Source organism: Ruditapes philippinarum, unplaced genomic scaffold (assembly GCF_026571515.1).
Source record: "Ruditapes philippinarum isolate M1 unplaced genomic scaffold, ASM2657151v2 ctg3265_1_1_1_1, whole genome shotgun sequence".
Lineage (NCBI taxonomy): Eukaryota > Metazoa > Mollusca > Bivalvia > Venerida > Veneridae > Ruditapes > Ruditapes philippinarum.
The window spans coordinates 283,718-300,831 of record NW_026855611.1 but is presented as its reverse complement, the minus strand read 5'-3'; positions in this window follow the sequence as shown (position 1 = coordinate 300,831).

Genomic DNA, 17,114 nt, shown 5'->3' with positions numbered 1-17,114 from the left:
ATTTTTAAATTTTGCAATTATTATAATTTACAACCGCCATCTAGTCATGGTAAGAACATGCTCTTGCAAGAAGTACAATACATATGATAGTATATCAAATTCTTTTTTGGGTTGTTAAAATGTCTAATCCACGCGTAAAAAAAAAATAAATAAATAAAATTAAATTAAAGAAGGCTTTTGTACATCAGTAAATGTATTTTGACAAAAAATGTCAACGCAACTATTATTTACTCTGTGCCTTCTAAAAGACATAATTTGTTATTGGTCTGAGGACATTTGAATTTCTTATACGGACAAGGCATTTGTGTACAAGCCCATCCCTACCCTTAAAAACCTCAGTTACTCTGCCAAGTGGCCACTGCCCTCGTGGAATGGTAATCGTCTGCTACAAGTACGATGTCGTTCACTTTCATGTTTCTTGTTTCTCTCTGCCATTTTTGTCGGTTCTGAAGAGAAGGTAGGTACTCTTTGATCCATCTTTTCCAGAATACGTCACTCAAATATTGTATCTGTTTCCACCATTTTTTACTGTATACATCTTCTTTTTCAAAAACACCTCTTGGAATACTCGCATTACTTTTCATTAAAAGAAGCATATTTGGTGTGAGCGCTGGAAGATCTCTAGGGTCGCTACTCACGGAAGTGATTGGTCTATCATTTAGAATTCTTTCTGTTTCTGCGATGAAAGTGAGTAATTTCTCGTCTGTTAAAAGTTGTTCCTTGGCAAGAGCTTTCAAAATGGTGCGTGTAGATCTTATCATTCTCTCCCATGCTCCACCCATATTGCTCGCGTATGGTGGATTAAAGTGCCAAGTCTACCTTATTCTGTAACAGATATCTGCCGATCTTAGACTGGTTCCACTCTTCTAAGGATTTCTTAAGTTTCTTTGTCTCCACTAACTAAGTTGGTACCGTTGTCACTAAACATTTTCTCTGGTTGTCCACGTCTGCATGTAAAACGCTGGTAGGCAGCTATGAATGAATTTGTTGTCAAACTATGGGCTACTTCTATATGCACTGCTCTCGTTGTCAAGCAAGAAAACAGACAACCATATCTTTTAACGCTAGATCGACCTAATTTTACTATCAATGGTCCAAAGTAGTCCACTCCGACAAATGTAAACGGTGGTTTGCAAGGTGTCGTCTGCTCTGGGATAAGTGGCGCCATCTGTTGAGCGAGTAATGGACCTCTCTGTCGTTTACAAGCAATGCATTTTCCTATGGTCTTTTTAACAGCACTAGGACCACGTAAAATCCAAAATTTTGACCGTATTTCTGCTAGAACGTGTTGCCATCCTACATGTCCATTGCTGCTATGGCTATTGTGAATTATCAGCTCTGTCACGTGATCATTGTGGGGAAGAATTATAGGGGCTTTTTCATAGTCGGTGTAAATTTGTCTTCCAGACATTCGGATGAGTCCACTTTTTATCACAGGTTTAAGCATAGCTAATCTGCTATTCTTTTTTACGGGGTTTCCTTTCAATAAGTCTTTTATTTCTTGTTGAAAATTGATTTTCTGTACATACCGAACAATTTCATGAGTAGCATTTTGTATCTCAGCTAGTTTGAGGTCTTCACAATTTTGTTCATTTTTATTTTGACTTCTGCAGTATGTCACAAACCTCTGTAACCAAGCAAACGCTCTTAGTAGCCTGTTCCAGTCTGAATAATGGTTGATAATGTCTCCTATAGTCAGCCCATTGTATACCCCAGTGGTATTTATTGCTACGTCTCTTTTAATTTCGGAGTCGTCGTCGGCGATATCGTTTATGTTTACAAATTTAGGCCAAGTAGACTCGTCCTGCGCCAGATAGTCTGGTCCATTTAGCCAGAAAGAAATGCTAGTTTTATCGCCAGGATCTATGCCTCTTGATGCTATGTCAGCGGGATTCGAACTGGAGTCGATATAGTGCCACTGTTCTGGACTCGTCATTTCATGAATATAACTAATTCTATTCCCGACGAAAGTCTTAAACGTCTTGAAGTGTTATTTATGTATCCAAGAATGATCATTGAATCTGTCCAGAAAACAACTTTGTCAATTTTCAAATCAAGTTCTTCTTTCAGCATGGCATACAGGCGGCATGACACAACAGCTCACACACAGTTCGAGTCTCGGTATCGAAGCTTGTTTTATCGGGCGAGTCGGGACTTGCCAAGCACTAAACACAACATGCAGTATTATCATTTTTCGTCAGTAATGCGTAAATATGCGCATGCGCCGTAACCCGTTCTCAGAACCATCGCTGAACACGTGTAACTGTATATTTTTTTAAGTACTGAAATATTTTGGTTGAAAACAACGGCTTATTCGAACGTTTTCCAAACAAGGTAAGTTTAATATCCAACGTTGCCATTCATCGTGATCAAATTTGCGGAATTGCTTCATCCCAACCAAATTTCCTTCTACACAAGCTTTGAACGATAGCCTTTGCTCGTAATGTCACTGGTGCTAAAAGTCCTAGTGGATCAAATATCGCACTAACTATGGAAAGCATTCCGCGTCTAGTTACAGGTTTATTTGTTTTCTTGATTTTGAATGTGATGAAATCGTCATTAACGTTCCAATTAATGCCTAATACACGATCATAAGGAAGTTCATCTTTGGGACTGAGGCTAACAATCGTTGGTGCACGTTCATAATCGGGAATTGTATCAATGACTGACCTACTGTTACTGATCCACTTTGTAAGTCTAAAACCTCCCATTTTCATCAGTGACTGTAAATCCGCTGCTAACTTTGTCGCTTTCTCTTCTGAATCTACAGATTTCAGGCAATCATCGACATAGAAGTTTCTTTTAACAGTTTCTATAACTTCATCTGGAAATTTATTCGCGTTGTCACTGGCTGTTCTTCTTAATGCATAAGCTGCACAGCTAGGAGATGAATGTGGCACCGAACAGATGCACCTGCATACAGTAAGTTTTAGGAAGTACAGACATGTCCCCATCAGGCCACCATAGGAGCCGGAGTGCGTGACAGTCTTCTTCAATCACATGAACTTGATGGGAACATAGCCTCTATATCAGCAGACAGAGCTATCTTTTTCTCACGAAATCTTAAAAGTACCCTACTTTAACTGTTCATTAAATCTGGACCTTGAAGGCAGCTGGCTATTCAATGAAGTATCGTTGTATTTCGCGGCACAGTCAAATACCACACGAACCTTTCCTGGTTTGTTAACGTGCATCACAGGGTGGTGGGGTAAGTACCATAATGCGCTTAGAGTTTGTTACCGTTATTATCTACCTCTTTTGCATAACCTTTATTAATGTACTCACTAACCGTTTTGGTGTACATTTCATGTAAATATTTATCACGAGACAATTTGTGTTTAAGTTGATTCAAACGTGCATAGGCTAAATGCTAAATTATTTGGTAAGTTTATATCGTCTGCACGCCAAGGTAATCCCATCTTATAGTGACCATCTACATATGAAAGGGATGATTCCATAATGTCCAACGCTCTTTTTTATCTTCAATGGACATTGACTCTTTATCGCAGAATTTAACATCGTTGAAGTCAGACGTCCACATACGCTCGAGCTGTTGTTGCAGTATTATGTCATTTGAATGACCAAAGTTTATATTTGCTCTGTTATGTTTTGTTCTGTTCTGTTTCTACAAAAGGACGAGGGGACTGGCCCAATCGAACTGCCCAACCCAAGTCGTGTCCTTATAGCATATGGCTGATGACTGCTTCCAGAACGCACTTCAAGTGGAATATGTGCTTCGGGGCGAAATCTGTACCAATTAAAATCCGGACTTCATTAGCCTTTACTTTGGGAATTTGTAAAATCGGACAAGTATGGAACGCCAATGTAATGTCATCACTTGTCACTGCAGAGCGGGTAGAGATAGGTACACTGTTTAAACCGTCCAAACATTGTTAAGGTGAATTTCACCATTTCCAGAAACTGGGCAAACGCTGAGGATCAACTTCCTGTCCACAAGTTGTACTTCCGGTCGAGCTAATGGTCGATATCTGGAAGGTGACAGGCCGGCTGGTCAGATGCAACTGCTGTATAAGACTTTCATCACAAAGCGTTTTGTCTGCTTCCATCGTCGAGCAGAGCATAAGTTTGGCAAGAGGTAACCGTTCCACCCTTTACAGTTTATAGGTATGATCCCTAGACAGGTTTTAGCAAATGAAGCCATTAACTGCCGCACACATTAACAGAAGGTTGGGTTATTGAAGTTATCGGGACGCTTTGGGGACCAATTGTGTAAAAGAAAATGGTGTTTAGTGGTACAATCAGACACAGTGCATAATTTATTCCGCCTACATTTGCGTGACATATGATTGGGTTTGAGGCAATTGAAAACACAATTTAGATTTTATGACAAACCTGTTCCTATCTTCTAAAGACAATTTTTCTAATTTATATCACATAAAGATAAATTCGAACATGTACCTGAACAACAAAAACATTTGGGTCTACTGTATTTTGACGTTTGGTTTTCTGTGTATGTAGACAGAGTAGTTATTTTACCTTTTGTGGGTATTTCCTGACGCAGACGCTTTATTTTCTCGGACATTTTCTTTTACAAAACATCAATGCCGTAAACTGAACTAAGCAACACGTGACCTTTCATGCAATAAATTTGGTCAATTCAAAGAAATTAGGTTTCTCCCAGACTCAAAAATAGAGTGGGCTACCTCTGCCCATCTTTTGATCTCAAATGCATAGGGAGACGTCTTACATATGCGCCTTAAATTCTCAGAGTTATCTACGTCAGAAACAAACCCAAGTTGTGAAAGTGTCATTTTTGAGCATTTTTGCATATCTAAAGCTAATTGAGACAATCCTTTAACATCAGATGCATTAATATTAGGCCAAGCAACAATTTATCAATATGACTTCTCGCAACAACATGTGGCCTACCATAACGAGATTGGGCAAAAATTGATTTAGCTCGGTTATACCCTACATTTGAATCCAATAACACAAAATCTTCTATGCAAGATTTTGCCTCACCAGTGCAATATTGTATTAGATAACTTAATCTTAACCTATTGTCACTTACTTTGCACTCAATGTTTGGTCTCAAAATTTTTAATGAACTTACAATAATCAAGCGCAGAACCGTTGAATGTCAGTAACTCTGGTTTTGGTAAATTAAATCCTTCTTGAATGATTGATGCAAGTCGTTCCACTTCTAAACCGGAAGCGCTATTTTCCGCCATCTTGCTGCGTTACATCTTCGAACTTACGTGCGTCCTGCAAGCCTCGGGATCTTTACCGGGACAAGCACGAGAATAACGTGCCGTATTGCTATCGGCTACATTATCATTTCGATAAGTATGTCCAAAATCCATAGTTTTCTGCACAATATGCCCATCTTCTAATATGTCGTCTGCTTCTATCACGGTGCTTTCGTCTGCCCACATTGACTCCTCCAGCCTCGCTTCCATCACAGCACTTTCTTGATCCAGTAGTTTGCGATTTATCTTTGAGCTCCTTCTGTATTGCCTCTAATCGCAGTTTCTCCTTCTCCAAAGCTTGTTTTTCTTTAAGAGTCTTAAGTTTTTGTTCAGCTATCAGACGCTTAACTTTTGCGTTTCTTAGCCGAGTTGTTGATGAAACTGCACTACTGGGCATTGATGCTACGGGATTCCATTCGGCATATCTTTCCTTGAATTCTATAAAGTTCGCTCGGCAACTTTCAAAGTTCTTCTTTAGTGTTTCTATAGTTTTAGGATCGTCACAAAAGTCTAAACATTCAAAGTGTGTTGTTTTAAATTTTTCGTATCTTTCGCACAGTCGATTAAACAATTCTTTTACTTTTTGCTCATTTTCAGTGCTTTACATCAACTCTTCAAGTTCTCTATAAATCTTGGTTAACTGTGCCAAATGCGCTGTCCGCGATTTCCGTGCAGTATCGTAGTCCATTATTTTCTTTTAGCGATATATAGTCGACAATGTTGAGAATTGTTCAGGATTCAGAAAACCAAGTAAGAAATGCGCTGCAATCTTGTAATTTCGTTTATTTCACATCTACAAAGTTCATATAATTGTAGCTATGCGTAGCGTAGCGATTCTCAACAATGGTGTCCTGTCAATTTAATTAATTTCTTCAATCCTGAATATTTACTGTAATAATAATATTTTACATCAAATATCGCTACCGTTAATGTCTTCAAAAATAAACTTGTTTGTAATCTTTTTATGTAACTTCCGGAAAACTCTGCCGTCCATGACGTCGCTAAAAAGGCGGCGACGTTAACGTGACGCGAGAGCTTTTAGCGCCAAAAAGTGAACAAATTAAAATTTTAAGAATGTTAATAATTCTTACACATATCTTTAAAGAATTGACAAGTTATATGATATCTAAAATAGATCTTGCAGAGTTTTATCTGTTATTATACACCATAAATCACAAATATGCATTGTTTCTTCGATGATATTTGGAAATTTAAGAGAACAGAATGTTCTTCTTAACATACAGTAGTTGTACACTTTAGCCTTTATCATATGAATCTCATGAAAAAATATGTATGAATTTATAAATTAAATTAGATTCTCTTGGTATAATAAGTCGCATCTATTATTATAATATTAAATGGCCCTTTTCTCGTTTTGATATAAAAAAACATGTATAATCATTGAAAAAGATGTAAGAAATATTTATAGTATAAGTTACTCAAAGTTTCAATACCATTTTAAAAATAATATATATATATATCAGTTAAATTATAATATTTTATATAATACTTGTGTACCGCAAGCGTGTTATCATAACGATCAACCTATTTGCGAAACATATAAAACATCATCTAAGCTAAAAACTCAGGTAAAGAATATATATATTATATATGATTATATCATCTCTATATCTGTCAAACAAATAATGCCTCGAAAACATACTGTTTTCAAATAAATAAAAGCGTTTACTCGAAGAAAACGTCTGCTTCTTGAGGTAGAATTTCAATGAAAAGAAGAAAAAACATATTTCTTATAAATAAAAGTAAGGTCTTAAGGAAGACTTAAGTTTATAATACGTATCTTTAACAGTATAGTAGCCAAAAAACAGAAAAGATCAATATGAACTATATATATATATAACTTTTAAAAAACCATTACGAACTATGTTGTTATCATGTATCGTCGTATTTTAAACAGGCATATAAAATATATAAGGGGGGTCAGTATACTCTTCCGTACATTTGCACAAACATGTTTCAGCGAAATATTTTATCTGATGACATGTTAAAGAATGTGTGTAAAACATACCACCGAAACCTGTAAATAACCGACTTCGTTTACAATCAATGTTCTTTCTTGTTTTGCGATTTCCTCATAAAAGCTAGCTTTACATTAATTTCTTGGATTTCGGATTTATATAGAAATAATTCTTTTTGTCAAATTAAAAGTAAGAATGTAATACAAATCATTGCAAATTACCGTCGATTTTCAGTAAATTTTATACGTTAACCTCATAATGAATAAAAAGGACTCTGTGTGTGTGTTTGTTGGTGTGTGTGTGTGTGCGTAGGCGCGCGCGTAGGTACGGGCGTGATTGCATATTCCAATCGTTATGGACATAAACATGCAAATTCTGTATGCGTGCGTTGGAGTGTGTGCGCGTGAGTGTGCGCGAGGGGTTGTAGAAGAGGAGAGAGTCTAAACTAGAGACTATTCATTTAACTTTAATTATCATTATACTGGTGGCGTACGTGCAGAATTTTCCATTATTTAGTGGATGGGAAGAACATATTCAACCTGAAAGTCATCACTGCTTTAAATACTTATTAAAGGTAGTTTAAATAGCTACACAAAATGTTTGAAATGTTTAAAACTCTTTAATAATTATTTCCTTTTTGTTTATTTTTGCATTGATAAATTGACTCAAAGAAAGCGAAGTAATAAATTCCTGTTCAGAGTTTCTTTTCAGCGAAAATTAATTTGTCTAAAAGATATAAGTTATAGCGATCTAATTTAGGTTGTATTTAAACATTTGAAAGTAGTAATTCTAGTCTAAATGTCGTAACAAACTGCTTTGCATTAAAACAAACAAAAATCACTTCTTTAAAAGTTAATCATATCGAACAGAAAATATATCAATAATGCTTTTATAGGTGCTAATATGTGACCATGCCACGTGGATCATTTAGTCAATACTATTATTATTAAAGGTAGGGTCTCCATAAAAATGATTCAAGATTTAATCAATTGATCTATTTGCAATAGTTTACAGAATTAAAGACCGGCTGATCCTTAAACGGGCCATTCTATGCGAAGCTCTGGTGTACATTTTAGTTTGGTTAAAGCAATATGTCTTAAATTTCTGTAAAGATGAACCCAAGTAAAGTCATTGTCTTATCAACAAAGGATTCACACAAATGGTGTTCTAACAGTTGGTTCCTGCAAAAGGTGCTTTTCACTTTTTATATACAGGAAGAAAAAAATCGCACATCAAATACTAAAGCAACGACAATGTAGCCTCTCGAGGCTGTCTACTTTGGGTACAGGTTTGTCACTTACATTGACGTAAAGCTTACACATTGAATAATGCGCAACGGAATCAGCCAAATGGTGTCTAAACGGTTGATTTAAGAAAATGATGTTTCTTTTTTGATATACAGACTTTTAATATACAGAAAGCTGACCGGTGTCGCTTTTACAATTCATTTTAAAACTTGAGAGTTAAAGAAGGCTAAAACCTTTCTCATTATATTTTATTATTACAACGATACCATTCATTGCTGATCGTTTTTTTTCATCTAAGAAAAATGTTGTGATCCATTGATAAGTCTTTCTACTTTAAACGCACACAATGCTTCAGAAATGCTTTCATTTGAGTTTCTCAAGTTTTTTTAAATTTATTTTGGCATTCTTTCATAGAATCATAAAAGCTACTCCTAAACCATCTTTTACAGTTGTTGATTCTTTGGCAATAAGTACAATAATTATTATAGTAATTTAGTATTTTGTATGGAAATCAATATACCACTTTGTTTCCATATTGCTACTTTTATAACAAATTATTTCTCATTTATCGCTGTTTTTTCAGTATCTTAGAAGCATCCAACATTCTCTTGAAACATGAAATTCATGTTTGATCTGTCTTTAGAAGAATTTATTTTTCGAGGCATAGTGTGCCTTTAAAACATTTGTGCTCCGGTGCGTCTATTTTTCCTGCTTATAATATATATATTAAATATCATTCCTGGTATAACTAAGGCGAATGAATTATTTTAATAATCTGTACAAAGTCTTGTATTTAGTGTTGAATTGTTTTGCCCAATAAAGATTGCATCATTTTAAATGCGTTTTAACACATTTATTTTGGTGAATCTATATTAAACGATTTTACCTACTAATCAAACTTATAAATCTAATGAAATAATTGCATTAGTACAAATTTAAGCATTTACGTAATTGATTTGTCGGGCGGCTGCGCAAATCACTTAATAGGTCATGTTGCGCTTCATTGCGACTACTTTACCTCATTTGATTTTTCAATTATTAATACAATTATACATTCTGATTATGTTTCGGCAGTTTCTTTTTCATTTAGCATAACGCTATATTATAAATTCTTTATGATTAATTATCATTATTTCTTATTTCTTTCCGTGAACTAACATTTTCCGATAAATCATATGATACATGGTTTATCTGTAAACAACAACTGTTGTTAATGAAATGACCGCACAAATGTTGAAAAAAGACAAGATATTATTTTTCTTTTTACTATTAACCTATGGGTCTGCTTTGCATTTATGCATATATCATGTCGTCAACAAAATACTCATCTCTGATGGGACGTTAAGACGTCTCGGGGCGACCACATATATCCAATATTAGGCTACCAGATAATTTAAGGCAAGGCAAACACGTACATGGCCTCCAGAATTGAATAGTAGATTCAACAGCGAATTCATAGATTGTACTTACTGAATGATGATGTAGTAGGAAGTTTTGCTTTTTGTTTGTTTGTTTCATTTTACGCCTCCTTTCCTCAACAGTATTTCAGTCATATAGGCGGGTAGTTTCCTAACCATTGTTCCTAGAGAGTTAAACCAGTACAAAACTACCTTCCTCCGCAGTAAACTACGGGATCGAATCCACGCAAGAAAGGTAACTGGATTGGAAGTCATCGACTCTAACCCCTCGACCACGGAGGTAGTATGCGTGTATAATAGTTACAGAATAATTGAATGACCTAATATGGAATATACGTTTTTGTGGAAAGCCATATCGGAACCCAGCAATCAGTCCCGTGCCGTTATGGTTTTTGCAAAAAATCGTTACGTCGTATCGGGTCAGTAACTTACTTTTTAACTAATAGCATTAACTCTAAAATTCCATTGAAAATTTGTAACTTGACATAATCGCGGTGGAATATTGTTTTGTCAATGAATGTTATATTTCCTATACATTATATATCTTTATCTGAGGTTGCAGGCATACACTCAACATTGAAGTCATTAAAAAGTAACCACATTTTAAATGATGTTATTCATCCAGCCTGATTATCGGGATTCATACCGAGGTGATACAATATAAAGATAAGGACTACCACAGCATGACCGGCCGACCTTCTTATAAAACTAGCGGCGATTAATACTGCGCAAATACAAGTCAAGTCAATACGAAGGTGAATTAACAAATACACATCTCACAAAATGACACCATTTCAGAGCAGTAAGTAATTTCCCTGAAATAATAAAGCTTATAATCTTGCTAATAAAAGAAAATTAACCACAGCTTAACCTAAAATAAAATACTTGTAAAATATACATGAAGGCGACGCAAATCAGATGCAAACTTCAAAAATAGCTTAAATCATGTGAAATGTTTCAAATAATTCAAAACAAATATGAACAAAATTTAACTAATTACGTATACGAAAATAAAAACCATAAAATACCTAGCACGAGCTTAAATACAGAAGTCCAACAATAATTTTTAAAGAGAACTTTATATTAATAACGTATTTATAGACTACAAAAAAGCTTTTTATTAGTACCAAAATTGTTCCTAGAGTTCATTATTTCATAAAAGTTTGATGTTAAACTAAATAAAGAGATGTATCTTAAGTAATTCACAGATACACGATAAAATAGGTTTAATATTTTGCTCACAAAATACACCAAGGTCGGTCGAAATCCAAAATGTCGGACATTTCATCATTTTTACCGCATTGATAAAGCACACTTTAAAACGTATGGTAAACAAATTTATAAACATTGTACCTGGATAACGGGACTCGCAATATTTGCGACATTCTTACTCAATTTTTCTCTTCCACGGGTCCCGTGGTCATATATTTCAAAGCACTTGCCCCTTACTGTTGAAGGTTCAAAATCCGCTACCGACGTTTAAATCTTTAATAATTTGGTAGTTATCCATGTAGCACACGGAAGGTCGGTGGTTCTACCTAAAAACTGGAGTAATGAACGAAGAATCATCTGATATCTTCCTTCGCCAGTTAAGCTGAAAAATCGCCAAATTACAGTGTCTGTGTAACCTTAAATCATTGAACTTCAATTTTGCAATCAAAACTGATCCAAATTTCAAATTTCATACAAATAATTACACTTTCAAGTGTGTCAAAGTCAAGATAAACAACACAACAAAGAAACGGAACGATTCTGACATTGATGGCCCCTGTGACCTTGACTTTGACCTAGTAACCATAAAATCAAGGGGTCACCTACTAGTTATGACCGATCAGTATGTGAAATATGAAGACTTTGAGATGAATACTTTTCAAGATAATCAGCGGAAACCATCTTGACATTTAATGCCTCTGTGACCCTGTCCTTTGACCTCAAAAATCAATTAAATGGATAGTTTGATAAAAATTTATGACAACTGATATCACATGGTGCCATGATTTGCACAATCAAGGTTAAGGTTCATTAGACAATGTCTAAATATCTAAGGTCATGACACTTTTGTATAAGCCAAGTTTTTGCTTTAGTTTTGCTATAATATGTTGTTGTTTTTGCAGTAAGACATTGATTGTTCATGTTTGTACCATGGCTGATATATAATGAAGCATAAAAGTGAAATTGATAGCATACGGGTTTCCTCTGTTTTACAAATGTCTACATAAGGGCATGATTTAACCGGCATTATTGCATTGTTTTAATTAAAGGACAGAAACCTTATGTAAAATTTTGACTTTAAACTACCGTGTGGAAACGTAGAATGTAGAATGAATCATAGTAGTACTACGTTATTGAAAATGAATCACTTATCAAGTATTTACAAAATATGGGATTGCTTTCTTCGATTTTTTTTTCTAAAAGAAAAACATTTTACCTTTCAAAAGTCGGAAAGATTGCATTGATTTTGCTTTACGGTTTAAAATATCTGGAATACCGAAATATTCTCAGAAAAATGAGAAAAATTTTTTTTTGAACAAAAAACGCGAAATTTTAAGCTGAAATCTAGTCTGAGCATGACTGCAAAAAAGAATAAAAGGACTGAAACCTTCTCAAAATTACTTACTTTTGATGTTTTTCTTTTGGGCAGTTCAGAAACTATACCAGGAAACTCCCATCACAATGTCGTCTTATAAGTAAATTATCTGAAAGATTGTTGTGTGCAGGGAAGGTTTTCCGAAAAGCCACATGCCTCCAGATGAGTAAAAATATTTCAATAAAATCAAACTTGAGAAAAATGTACTAAAATGTTAGGAAAAGTAAAATGTTTCAAGATTTAAGCAATTATTTACATATTAATGCGATTAATGACTGATTTTTCAGTATTTACAACATTATTTCTACTGCAGTATGGGCTATTTATGCATATTTTAACCACATTTTTGTAATTTACGTGGTTCGTAGATGCCATTGAAATGCTTCCTTTTGGTTAAATCACAATATTACACAGTCAAATACATTTTCAAAAATTTCATAAACATTAGCATGAATCTTTTGCTTTACATTTAAAAAATTTAAAAAGTTAACAAAAAAAGTTATACTGGACTTCCATTTAATTTTGTATTGTGACCAAGAATAAAATGATTGGGATAAACTTACAATAAATTGTTAGACTTATGTATCGGCGTGTTCAATTACCTTTAAAAATTCAAATACAGGTGCTGATCACTCGAATAAGGTCACCAATAATTATATTTGCTGAAAATGTTTTTTACCGTATTGTTATATCATTCAAAGTTTAAATGAGCCGCATCATGACAAAACCAACATAACGTGTTTGCGACCAGCATGGATCCAGACCAGCCTGCGTATCCGCTAAGTCTGATCAGGATCCATGCTATTCGCTATCAGTTTCTCTACCTGTAATAGGGTTTGTAAGCGAACAGCATGGATCCTGATCAGACTGCGCAGGCTGGTCAGGATCAATGCTGGTCTTAAACCCATAATGTTAGTTTCTCATGACGCGGCTCAAATAAATCGTACACAAGTATGTCTATGTGTCTTTGAGAACATTGTTGTCACAAACAGAAAATAATGACCGAAAGAAACCAAACGATTTGTTTCAACTTTGTTATAGAAATATGGAAATAATTCTTAATGTTATACAAATACACCATTTATTGATTTTTTATTACTTAATTTACTGAAAACAACACTAAAAAATATGCTTTTAAAGGTTTTAATGATTTTAGAAAACATATAATAGTTTAAAATGTGGTGTAAAATGTAAAGTATGAATATAAGATATACAAAATGTTGTGAAAAAACTGTACGTAAATTTATTAACTTTATTTTTTGCAACATCAGCGACCTAATTAATCATTTTTTTATTAACAAGTTGTTAAAGCAAATAAACGTTTGTACATATTTATCGTGAATTCGTATATTACTATTATTATTATAATTTTAATATATTATTATTATTATTATTATTATATTATTATTATTATTATTATTATTATTATTATTATTATTATTATTATTATTATTATTATTATTATTATATTATTTATTATAATTATTATCACTATTATTAGTATTATATTATATTATTATTATTATTTATATATTATCATTATTATAATTATTATTATTATTATTTTCATTATTATAATTATAATTATTATTATTATTATAATTATTATTATCCTTTTCTTGCAAAGAGTCTATAAAATCAGTTTGTTTTATATATTTTACAGGAAACAAACATTTGACGAGTTCATGGGCACAAACGTGTTTCAGCGAAATATTTTATCTGGTGATATGTTAAAGAATGCGTGTAAAACAATCCACCCAAATCTGTAAATAACCGACTTCGGTTACAAGCAATGTTCTTGTTTTGCCTTTTCCTAATAAAAACTAGCTTTACATTAATTTCTTGGATTTCGGATAAATATAGAAATAATTATTTTTGTCAATTTAAAAGTAAAACTATAATACAAATAATTGCAAATTACCGTCGATTTTCAGTTTACCTTATAATGAATAAAAACAACTGTGTGTATGTGTGTTTGTGCGCGCGCGTAGGTACGGGCGTGTCATAGACATAAACATGCCTATTCTGTATGCGTGCGTCGGCGTGTGTGCGTTTGAGTGTACGCGAGAGGTTAGAGAAGAGGAAAAACTCTAAACTAGAGACTATTCATTTAATTTTAATAATCATTATACTGGTTGCGTACATGCAGAATTTCCCATTTTTAGTAAATTAAAGTTGGAAAAACATGTTAAACCCGAAAGTCAATACTGCTTTCAATACCTGTATTTAAGGCAATTTTGATAGTTTCATTAAAATGTTAGACCGAAACTCCTCAATTGATTTTTTTAGCTTTTTAAATTAGTGGTTTTTGCACTAATATATTTATTAATAGCGAAATAAAAAAGGCCTGTTCAGTTTTTAATTTAAAAACAATTTGTCCAAAATATAAAAAAGGATAGAAAACAAAGTAATAATTGAAAACATGTGTGTCACGCTGCGTCTTTTTTTTTCCTGTTTCGTAATTATAATTAATGTATTAAATATCAGTCTTGGTACAACTTTGGCGAATAAATTGTTTGAATAATCCATACCTGTATTATGTGTTTGAATTGTATTCGCCCAATAAAGTTTGCATAATTTTAAATGAGTTGTAACACATTTGTTTTGGTAAATCTATATTTAACGCTTTTACCTGCTAATCAAACTTATAAATCTAATAAAATAATTGCATAAGTACAAGTTTAAGCATTTACGAAATTAATTTGTCGGGCGGCTGCGCAAAATCACTTTATTCGCCATGTTGTGCTTCATTGTGTCTACTTTACCTCATGTTTTAATTTATGTTTATCTTCATGAAATTAATATGATTTATACATTTTAATTATGTCTCGGCAGTTTCTTTTTAATTAAGCATAACGTTATTTTATGAATTCATTATGATTCGGATGCAGAAAAATTATTTATATCCGTGAAATCAGATATCCCGATAAATTAATATATGTGTAAACAACAACTGTTGTAAATGAAATGACCACACAAATGTTGAGACGAGACAAAATATCATTTTCTTTAAATTTATTTACCTATGGGTCTGCTTTGCATTTATGCATATATCATGTCGTCTACAAAATACTCCTCTCTGACTGGACGTTTAATAGACGTCTCGGGGCGACCCCATATATCTAATATTAGGCTATCAGGTAATATAAGGCAATGTAACGTGAATGGCCTCCAGAATTGAATAGAAGATTCAACAGCAAATTCATAGATTGTCCTTACTGAATGATGATGTAGTAGGTATTTTTTTTTTTGTTTGTTTGTTTCATTTTACGCCTTTTCGCAACAGCATTTCAGTCATATAGGCGGGTAGTTTCCTGACCATCGTTCCTGGAGAATTAACCAGTACTAGACTACCTTCCTCCGCAGTAAACTACCAAAGCATCTCCCGGGGATCGAATCCACACCAGAAAGGTAACTGGATTAGAAGTCACCGACTCTAACCACTCGACCACTGAGGTATTATGCGTGTATAATAGTTACAGAATAATTGAATGACCTAATATGGAATAAACGTTTTTGTGGAAAGCCATATCGGAGCCCAGCAATCAGTCTCGAGCCGTTATGGTTTTTGCACAAAATCGTTATGTCGTATCGGGTCAGTAACTTACTTTTTTAACTAATATCATTAACTCTGAAATTTCATTGAAAATTTGCAACTTGACATAATCGCGGTGGAATATTGTTTTGTCAATGAATAATATAGTTTTTATAAATTGATTACCTTTATCTGAGGTTGCAGGCAAACACGCAACCTTTGAAGTCATTAAAAAGTTACCACATGATTATTGGGATTCATACCGAGGTGATACAATATTAAGAAAACGACTGACACAGCATATCCGGCCGGCCTACTGATAAAACTATTGGCGGTTAATACTGCGCAAATACAAGTCCTGTTAATATGAAGGGGAATTTACAAAAATACACCACACGTTGCTGATCATCGCATAATAGACACCATTTCAAAGCTATTAATGACTTCCCTGAAATAAGTAGTCATATATCTTATAATCTAGCTACAAAAAGCAAATTTATACGCGGAAAATTTCCATAAATATCATTAACCACAGCTTAACCTAAAATGAAATACTTTAAAATATACATGAAAGCTATGTTAATCAGATGCGTAACTTCAAAAATAGCTTAAATCATGTGGAATGTATCAAATTATTTAAAACAAATATGAGCAAAAATTAACTTAACAAGTATTTGTAAAACACCCATAAAATACCTAGTAATAGCTTAAACGCAGAAGGAAAACAACATTTTCAAAAAGAAATTAATATTGAAAACGTATTTTCAGACTTCAAAAGACCTTTATCGTAATTGATGTAATGGAAGATGGAGACTGTCATTCCTTAAAATAATTGATTTTTTCACTGCGTCCAATTTACATTTTATCAGTACCTACATTTTTCATTGACTACATTATTTCATTAAAATATGATTTATTTAACTAAAGATATTTACTTTAAAAAATCATAGATATACGATTAAACGGTTATGATATTTTGCTTTAAAAATGCAGAAAGGTCCAAAATGTCGGAAGTTTCATTATTTTACCGCATTGGTAAGCACGACCATTGGACATCATGCAACGTACGATATACACAATTATAAACATTGAAGCTTGTAAGGATAACGGTTTTCAAAATGTGTACGACATTCTCCTC